A 9021-nucleotide genomic window follows, 5' to 3' on the forward strand; every position below is an offset into this window, starting at 1 on the left:
CACAAACTGATCTAATGATTTGAACCATTCGCAGGGGATTGGTGTTAATGCTCAAGTTGACACAGAGCTCCCTCGATCGCTTGCTCCTGTTGTTGGAAACACTTATACTTTTCAGCTAAAGTTGAAGGACTTCAACTTCACTCCAAACCACCAGACCTTTACTATTTCCTGCATATATCTTGCCCCAGAGCTTGCACCCACCCCAACATTTGTTGTTAGTTTCTTCCCCTTAGGTGAAATTGCATTTTCTTCTTTTAATTATTCGGGCTAACATATTTTGTTGTTTTTGAGATACAGGAAGTTGATGACAATGCTGCACCAGAGCTTGAAGGATCCGCCGTAGTTGGAGATGCTTCTCCAGGCGCACTGAAAAGCACTATTGCAGAGCATTCCAGCTCTTCTGGTGGTCCACTTGAGGGTCGTGAGCCAGCAGATGAGGAAGCTACTGGTCTGAAAGAGAGTGCCAGAAAGAAGGCACGTGTGGAATGAGTCCTACCTTGAAGCAGAGCCACCACTTTTCCTCTCTATCGTTGACGTTTTAGGATTTTCACATTTCTTTCTATTTTGAGAATTTACTGTCTTTTTGTTTTAAACAAAACTCTCTGACGGTGTGGTTGGTTTCTGTATTGACCATATTTTATTTCTTGCCATTTAATTACGTTTCCAAATCATTCTAAATTAGCCATAAATCTCAAGCCCAAAAGCTTTGATTATGCCTAATATTTAAACTGATTTATTCTAAATACATAAAATACCCAAAAGTTACAAAGATTTTTTAAACGTAAATCTTATATGCTACTGGGAACAAAATAAATTATTTAGTTTTATTTAAAATATAACTCATTTACGAAATCACATTTTCCAAAATTTACTCCCACTTAAAGAGAAATTCTTTCAACTTATAAAGTTTCTCCTCCTTCTACATTGTTCCTATTCGTTCAGTAAACAAATGCCATCAAGTTCTCTCACAAATATTTAAAATTAAAATTACGTTTTAAATCTTTTTCTCTTTGGCAATAACATTTCAATAGCCTTTTTAACCCAAATCATCTGCTACGACTTACAGGTTTTCAAACCAACCTCCTCCGACGGTTTACATTATCTCCTGATGATTCACAAACTTGAAGAACCATGATATATGCCGCAGATTAAACAACCTAAAATCCGAATCCGGCGCGTAGCGCCGGCAAACCACTAGTTTGTATATATAGAGTTGATAAATCTGGCTGCTTAGGCCATCCACGTCACTATGTAGAATAGGGGGATTTTCGACACCTGTCAAGATTTAATTGGTTGTTATTTTTTCATTACAAATTGCAAGACCATAATCACGGCCCAAGCCTATTACCAACTGAGCCCCAATCGGAACTAGGGTTATCCTTCATCTCTGTCATTCCACGGCGATCTCACCTATGCATCACTGAGTTTGCAATCGTCCATGTGAACCCTGTAACGTCTTATCTTTTGACTATTAATTGAATCCTTAAACGCCCCCAACCCATAGTGGTTTCATTCAATGCGCCCACTTTGAGATTCATCAGTTTCTTACTCTCAAGCATTAAAATCCTTAGAAACCTATCACCTGTTATGGCTGCCTCATCGACTCTGCTCGCCGGCTTGAAAGCGGGACGCTGCTTCAACCCCGTCGAAGTCTGGTTGCTGAGATTTTGGGAAGCTCAGAACGATCGTCTCGCTATCAACTCAGAGAGCATGGAAGTATCTATGGTGCTTGCTTTGATGCTGGACGAGGCATCGTCCCTGTTTACAAGTAACTATCGCTCTCTTTACTTTGTGTGATGTTTATTTGTTTTTAGTCCGCATATTAAAGGAAAAGACTACAAGACCCTTCATGGAACTTGCATAGCTAAAGCTTGAAAAGGCTAAGCCCCGCAAAGTTGGATCTACGATGTTGGTACCGAGAAAGGTATGCAAATAGAGTTTTGGCAACTACTAACCCAAAAAGAGGATGAATGAATTTTAGAGAAAGTTGTGTGTTTTGTTGTTGTGTGAGCAGGTAGTTCGGGTGAACGAGATTGGTGAATTCATCTTGCAAGAACCATGAGGAGGAGTTTAACTGGAGTAAGAGTTCCTTATGCTTTTGAATTTCTAGATGTTAACATAAAATCATCATTACATCCCCATTTCAAGATTCACTGATCCGAAGGCTTTATCCTCAAAAACCTATGTGGTATGGTCAACCAAAGCTTGTTCTTCTTATATGATTGGAACATGACTTGAACAATAAAAATATCCTTGCTTCTACGAGTATATCCAATTGTAATCATATGATGTCAACTTATTTTTTTGGCTTCAGGGACCTCCTTTGCAGGTTAATGGACATATGTCTTCCTTGTGGATGGTGGACTTAGGCGAAGATCACCACGTCTCTTCCATTACTTCTCTTTATCACATCCTCTGTTTTCGTAAAGACACATGCAGTCCAAGAACTTCATAACCTGAGTAAAATAAAAGTTAGTTCGTTTTTAGTTTGATATCTAAGAACCTAACCAGCTGATTTTTGTTGGGATGCAGCTTATGTGTGGGGCACTAGATGACGTTGGGTCAAGAGCATATGCAAGGTCCTAGAAATTGCATGTATCTTATCTAAATGTTTAAGCGTAGACTTTATGTCTTATTAAGACAAGCTGCTTAGGAAGATTATGTATGTCTTGATGGGTATGAAGGGATCAATGGATTGGAAAACATGGATGACATTGAGAACTCTACGTTTACTTGGAATACAGTTTTCCGTTGAAAACTACAACTGCAATGACTGTCTCCACTACACGCTTGTGCCTTTTTCCTTTTGTTGTAATTTTGAATCTTGGAAAAAATATTCGACAGAATAAAATTTAAATGGTTTTTAGTTCAAAAGTGTTTCTCAAGAAACGTAAAAGTTAAGACAATTGGGTTGACTTTTATCTTTTTTTTAACAGATTTATCTTATGGTAATAAAAAAAATGGGAAGCACCCGGACAATGGAGTAACTCTATGGGTCTTTGCGTGGATGGATCGATCAATAAAGTCTACTATGTTTATTAGGGAATGTAACATCTGTGCGTCTTACATATATTAAAGATTTTTTTACTCACAGAGACACTTTTTGACTTTAGTATTACACAATCAGGCACTTCTTACCTGAAGCACACTTTGTATATGTGTTATGACTAATATACCCTATTCCTAACTAAGCTCATCAAACTGGGTTATTTTTTTTTATCAAATAAACTGGATTTTTCTAACACGTGACTTTTTCACTATCTTTTTCTCAAGAAAGCAAATTAGAACTCCAATTTCTTTTTTTCTGAGCAACTTTCCCCACTTTCCCCAATTTCTCAAACCCTAATTTCGCTTGAAACACAAACCTCTCAACACTTCGCTTTAAAAGATAGATTGTTTCCTCTCACCCTCTTCTGATCTGAGTTTGGTTTTTTTACCTAAGAAAGATTCAATCTTTAGATTTAATTGATAAAAAATCAGTTTCAAGTTTCATCCTCCTCTGTTCAAGTTCAAGTCCAAACAATGGCGATCTCATCTACACTTCACTCTCAACCGCCATTGTTGAACCAGCTCGAGTTTGGATCGGCCGTGGTGACTGTCCGGAGTCTTAGAGTGAAGCTCGAGCAATAATCACTCTGTGTTGCCGTGATCTCAGACCTTCTCCCTGATCTCTGGTGAACCGTAAATCAATGGCGGCATTTCTCGGAGCTCGAGATCACCATTGACGAACCTTGACTTCAAGTTTGTGAATTTTCACCTCCACCACAATTTGCTTGATTAAAGATAGCTCGGCTGGTAGGCCTAGCTCGGTTTGTAGGGTCGGATTTACACTCTCCCTGTTGCGGCTCACCAGATACATTCTTGCTTGGGAGACTCCTAACTTCTCTAGCCACTGTGGTTGTATAAAGTCTGCGGTGAAACTTTAAATGGATAGCTTCCGCGAAAGTTGATTCTTTTAAGAAGATTGAGAAGGTAAGAGAATATTTTTTTCTGGTTTTCTTCTTTGGAATGATGATTGGGTGTTTAGCGTCAATTGATTTGGGTGTACATTGAATTAGGAACGAATGTGTTGTTCACACATTAATGTCCATGTCCACATCTCTAGTGTCCACATTTCTATCATCCATGTTGATGGCAAATTCAGTTCATGCCCACATTATCTTGAACATAAGACAGCTTGAGGTGCATTGTCTCCTGTGGATATAGTTTGAGGGTTGGAAATGATAACATGACTACAGAGACATAAACTCCGTTTCTCAATTTTCCTACAAGGCCTCTGTGGTCAAATATCTATGTAGATAACCATGCAAAAGTTATGGCTCTGCTGCTGTGTACCAGGATGCAGGTTAGTTCATTTCCTTAATGTCCTTTTTTTTATTCCCAAAAAATTATGAATTATCTTCTTGGCCCTGATTCTTATATGATTCGCGTACACCTTTTTCATCTAGTTATTTATTAGATTATGAATTGATTTTCTATATGCTTTCTTTTAACATGTGGCCTTTAAATTGTCAATTCATTTTGTTATTAAGTTTACTAGGCTCCTTAGTCTCTTTTTTCTTTAAAAATACTTTGAGTTTGCAGTTAGGACTATACAACAATCCTCTCGGGGCAGAGAAGTACATGGAAGATTAGATTTTTACTCATTACTGTTGACATATTTTTATGTTTTAGATGGCTCAAATGCACATCAAGACTGCTCGTGAAGTTCCTCAATATGAAAGCAATTCTAGAGAGCTTGATTTCACTCAAAGCAAAGATATAACAAAGGTAAAAATATGTCCGGTTTTTAATGAATTTCTTTGACCGGTCTGTCTGAAATATGTGTGTACACAACTTGTCCATCCACAATTTAGTTTCCTTGTTTTCTCAGAGATTGTTTGCAAAATGATAAGACATGTTTGCGTGTTTAGCATCGTTCATATTTTTGTGTTTAGCATCGTTCATAAGTGTGCTAAATTGTTTTGATCTTTGAGATTTGATTATTCTTTTGGATCAAATTTTGAATCTTTTTTCTAATTTACATTTGTCTGGTGAAGGAAAAAGTGTATGAATGGTTCGTGTAGTCAAAGTAGATAAAAAATACTTGTTCACAAGTTACTGTCCACAAACATCAATCTACATAGTAAAAGGATGTCAAAAACTGTATGTGTACGGCTTGTGGACAGCTATTTGTGAAATGTCCACGCCTTTTTATCAGCATCCACATTTGTGTATGTTCACATTTTTTTCTTTGTCCACATCCACAATTTTTGTATACATGTTAATATATAAAAAATATATATATATGGATGTCAAAAGATTGAGAATTTCATATATAATTTATTGTGACAGTTATAATTATTTTATATATCTTAAGATTTGAAATATAAGTAAAAGAAAACATAAGGTGAAATAATATAAACAATAATAACCAAATATAAAACCCAGAAAATACTAACTACATTCCAACCAGACGTACAACTTATATCACTTGCACATTTCTAGTTTTCTCTCGGCAAAGGCAAAACTGTATAAAGGGTATAGTGGTATAAACACATAGGAGAAAGAAGGGAAAAGTGTGCTCCAAGTGGAATGTGTCTAATGATGTAAAAAAAAAGAAAAAAGTGTTTGATTTGGTAATCAACTCTATATTAAACTGTGTACCCTAATATTTTCTATCAAAGTTCAGTACAATATCTCTATTTATATATAGAATATTAAGTTGGAAGAATGAATCCAAGAATTGATAGAATGTATTTGGAATATGTTTATTTTTGTGTGTTTGAGTTTTGTTAGTGAAATAATTAGGTTGTTGAGTTATTGATTGATTTGTTGAAATCTTCTTTTGTGATTCTTTTTTTTTGCTTTTGTGATATTGTGCCACAGTTTTTCAAAAATTTTGTTTCGTATTGTGAGCTGTTGGAATGGTAATCATATATATAATGAGACACTTTCTTCTCTTCTTAAGGTGTCCACATCAGATTTTAATAAATGTTTGTGGAACCCATCTTTATATTTTTGTTTTAAAATAGTATGTATTCATATGAATATCACAAAATATCACTTAGTGCAGTGGTTTATGTAACATTAAAGAAGTTCACAACCCGGGTTCGAATAGAGAACATGTACGTTTTGCATTTTTTTATGATTAGATTTAATGAAAGGCAATTATGATTTTTACAAGTCATCTTCTTCTTTAGACTTTTAGACTTTTTGCAATATTGACTCCGACATCTCATAATTTGTCAAGAGTTATACATCAGTTTCTTCGTTTTTGCCATTTTCATGAAAACTTCATGAATTTTTAAATATATTACTCGATTATAGGATGAAATGAGTGAAAATTAAGTTTTTAAGAATTTCGGTTTTTGGACTGAGTCATTTTAAATCGTCATCGTTGGTGTCCAAATTACGTTTTTCCGGTGATTTTACGGCACTCGGCAGTGAGTTTTCGAACGTGATTATGTAATGAATTAATGATTATTGGGTCATTTTAAATTAATTTGCGGCCTATGGCACTTAGTTTCTACATAACCTTTAAAAGGTGAGGCTGATGCGTCAGATATACCCAAAAAGCTTCCTAATCGTCTATTCTTTTGCATTGTCTTTGAATATGGCATAGGGTTCTCCCACTTTGTCGCTCAACTCTCACATCCAATGATAAACCATTACACTCTAAACCGCTCTATTCAGTGTCACATATTATTGAAACTCCTTAAATTGATATAGTTTCATAGTCCTACTGAAAACTTGATTAGTATAACTTTTTTATGTTCTTTGTTCTACTTTCTGAAGTTGTTTACACAACTGATAACTACAGGAAAAACCAATGAAAAAGAAACACAACCTTTTGGACGGAGCGAGAGAGTTCACATAGATCTGAGAGGAGCTCATGGAGATTTATTTTTTATTTCTGTTAAAAAATCTCGCCTTGACTATTTTCTGGGTATGTATATATTATTGCGCTATGTTTAATAAAGGGTTTTACTATTGTGTGGGATTTCTAAATTGGGATATATTATTATTTTCTTACATTCACACAGGTTGCGGATTTACTGAATAGCTAATGAGGATGTCAATTATTCAGCGTATCAGATGTTGAATCTGAGTGGGTATATGGTCTATGTTTGACATATTCTTAAAAAAAATGTTGTTAGATGTCGAATTCATGAATACAAATCGAAAATTCTTTTAGAGATTCACGACCCCGCGCTTGCGCGGGGCTATATCCCTAGTGAATACAATGTGATACGCCCAAAATAGGGAGGATGGCTTTGGCCGGATGTTGGATATGAACCGAGAAGGCGAAGGCACTTCCGGAACTGGGATGGATTGAATGGATCGTCAAGAGGTGCGGAATGACTCTTGATATACCAACAATCTAAGGCTAACCACCAAAGAACGGATGAATGTGTGTTGGCTAACCACCAAACGACAAACAAAGATGATTGGCTAACCACCAAATCAACTAGCCGGTTCACACCGATGAACTAGCTAAGAACTCTCTCTCACTCAGAGAAGAAGAACAAAAATAAACAACCAAAATGAACTGGTTTTATTCATCAAAGGAATTACATATTTATAGTAGAATGAGTCAAAGAAATACTTAAATAATTGTGGAAAACTAGAAGCTTAGAAAACACAAAGAAAGACTAAGACTTTTTATGGAAAACAGAAATGTGGACTATGACTTTTGACCAGAGTTTGAATGCCTCTTTCCTAGGCACGACTTTGACTCCTTTTGTTGATATTTCTTAATGCAAATGGGCAGGAGACCATCAGGAAAGGCCTGGTCGAATTTGGTGTAAATCGGACCAAAATTGAATTTGTTATGAATTTTTCGATGGGCCGAAAAAGGCTCATTTCGCCCAGAAGCTAAACCAGCTCCTTCTTCAGTGTCACATAGCTCATTCAGCTCCAAGTTAGTGTCAATTAGCTCATCCATCTCCATAGTAGTGTCACTTATCTCACTCAGCTCATCTAGCTCCAAAGTAGTGTCACGATCTGATGGAAAAATCCCGGTTGGATCAAACTGGTCGACATGATCCCCATCTTGGGCCGTGTCCATGAAACAAAAAGGATGGTGCTTGATTTTGGTTCTATCATACTCTCCCTCTTCAAAAAGATTTGTCCTCAAATCTGAAACATTAAAAGGAAAAGGATTATAAGCAAAAGAACCATAATCCAAACATGGTTCACCTTGAGTTCGGTCCGGTTTGTGAATGGAAGAAGATCCTTCTTGATTTGTTTGATGACCACGGTTTTGCTCTTCATCTGACCCTTCCTTCGGTTCATGTGGGTAGTCATCGAAGATTGGCAATGGATTTGAAAGTCCTTCCTTTTCTGGCTCGGTTTCAATTTCCTCCAAAGTTACCAACTGTTTCTGTTTTTTGCACTTGTTGGCATAATGACCGATCATATGGCATTTGAAGCACCTGGTAGAATGAGCTTTGCTTGTGGGTTTCACAGCTTTGCTTTTATCAGAAGACAAAACATTAGTTTTCAAATCATAATTTGAAAGAGAAGAAAAATTACTTTGCTGTTTTGGTGCAGGAGAAGTGTTGTTGTTTCCCTTCTTTTTGAGTTGCCGGATAGCATGAATTGCCTTATGCAACATCTTCTCCAAGCTGGCATAAGTCTGAAGCTCATTCTGATCAAGCATATCACAACTGCTTCTCTTGGCTTTGGTGAAGGGACGATCACCATTTCTGACCCTATTCTCATCATCATTGGACCTGTTTCGTTTCTTCCTTTGTTTCTGCACAACATCAAACCCATTAGAAGCAAACTGTTTCTTATCAAAAATCAATTGCTCATTTTCAAAAACAGTTTTAAACGGAAAGTAGACGTCTTGTTGTGGTTTTGATTTCTTGAGAAGTCCAAACATCCTGAAAACACTTAACAACCAAGTTAGCAAATAAAATCCTCACACTCTCAAAGTGTTTAGCTCTCGATTTTTAGGTGATCACTCGGAGTTCTTTCTACTGGTTCAAAGGATGATAGGCAGTCAAAATTCAGCAATCAAAAACCCAAAACAAA

The 9021-nt window shown here is 36.4% G+C and overlaps 1 long non-coding RNA gene across 9 annotated transcripts; it reads left to right on the plus strand.

Moving 5' to 3' along the window:
• The first annotated feature begins 1347 nt into the window (after positions 1 to 1347).
• LOC108836658 (uncharacterized) lies at positions 1348 to 7152 on the plus strand. Of its 9 annotated transcripts, XR_008935811.1 has the most exons (8): positions 1782 to 1924; positions 2015 to 2188; positions 2315 to 2579; positions 2937 to 3972; positions 4059 to 4345; positions 4675 to 4770; positions 6803 to 6928; positions 7026 to 7152. It is a non-coding gene; the product is annotated as an uncharacterized LOC108836658 (long non-coding RNA). The 9 variants fall into 9 exon arrangements; XR_008935812.1 differs by lacking the exon at positions 7026 to 7152 and having other exon boundaries at positions 6803 to 6989; XR_008935815.1 differs by lacking the exons at positions 6803 to 6928; positions 7026 to 7152 and having other exon boundaries at positions 2315 to 2460; positions 2533 to 2579; positions 4675 to 4949.
• Positions 7153 to 9021: the final 1869 nt, after the last annotated feature.

Source organism: Raphanus sativus, chromosome 6 (assembly GCF_000801105.2).
Source record: "Raphanus sativus cultivar WK10039 chromosome 6, ASM80110v3, whole genome shotgun sequence".
In the NCBI taxonomy this organism is placed as follows: domain Eukaryota; kingdom Viridiplantae; phylum Streptophyta; class Magnoliopsida; order Brassicales; family Brassicaceae; genus Raphanus; species Raphanus sativus.